The sequence below is a fragment of the Penaeus monodon genome, chromosome 34, assembly GCF_015228065.2.
Source record: "Penaeus monodon isolate SGIC_2016 chromosome 34, NSTDA_Pmon_1, whole genome shotgun sequence".
Taxonomy (NCBI): domain Eukaryota; kingdom Metazoa; phylum Arthropoda; class Malacostraca; order Decapoda; family Penaeidae; genus Penaeus; species Penaeus monodon.
In genome coordinates, this window is record NC_051419.1 from 31,964,722 (window position 1) to 31,965,560 (window position 839).

Below are 839 nucleotides of genomic sequence, written 5' to 3' on the forward strand. Positions count from 1 at the left end.
CGGCATAACCTTCTCCCTTAATACGTGAAAATTTAAACATTCAAATTTAAGACATTCTTTTCCCTGAAGTCAGTCGCAGAGTAGCTGGAGAGGGGAAGAAGGGAGGGAGGAGGAGAAAAAGGGGGAGAAAGGGGGAGGAGAGAAGAAGTAGTGGGAGGAAGGAGGAGGAAAGGAGGAGGAAAGGTGAGGAAAGGGGGGGAGGGGACGAAGGGGGAGAAAGGAGGGGGAGGAGAGGAGGGAGAGAAGGGGGAGGAAGGGGGGGGAGAAAGGAGGGGGGAATGGGGAGGAGAGGACGGGGAGAAGGGGGAGAAGGGGGAGGAGGAGGAAGGTGAATTGGGGGAAAGTTGGAAGATGGGAAGGGGTGAGGGAGGGGAGAAGGAGGAGGAGTGGTGGGGAAGATGGAGGGGGGGATAGTAGGAGAGGAAAGGGTGGGGAGAGGAGGTACAGGGGGAAATGGGGGAAGAGGAAGAGGGATGGGGAAGGAGGGGAGAGAAGAGGGAGAGGGAAGAGGGAGGAAAGATGTGAGAGGTGCAATAAGGAGAAAGAGGGAGGTGCGGAAAAGGGAAGGAGAGAGAAGAAAAGAGCAGAGAGAAGGGGAGATACTGAGAGGGGGAGAAGGGGCAGGGAGAGAGGGGGGAAGGGGAGGGAGGAGAGGGGAGGGAGAGGAGGAAGGACAAGGTTGATAGAGAGGTAAACAGAAAGCGAGAGTACTTGCATTGTGAGAGAGACACTCGCGGCTGCAATAATGACGCTGATGAAGGATTGATCCTGGCTGATTGATCCACGTTGCAAGGTTGCAGGATGCGCGTACTTACAAGTACATGTTCCCGCACACAAAG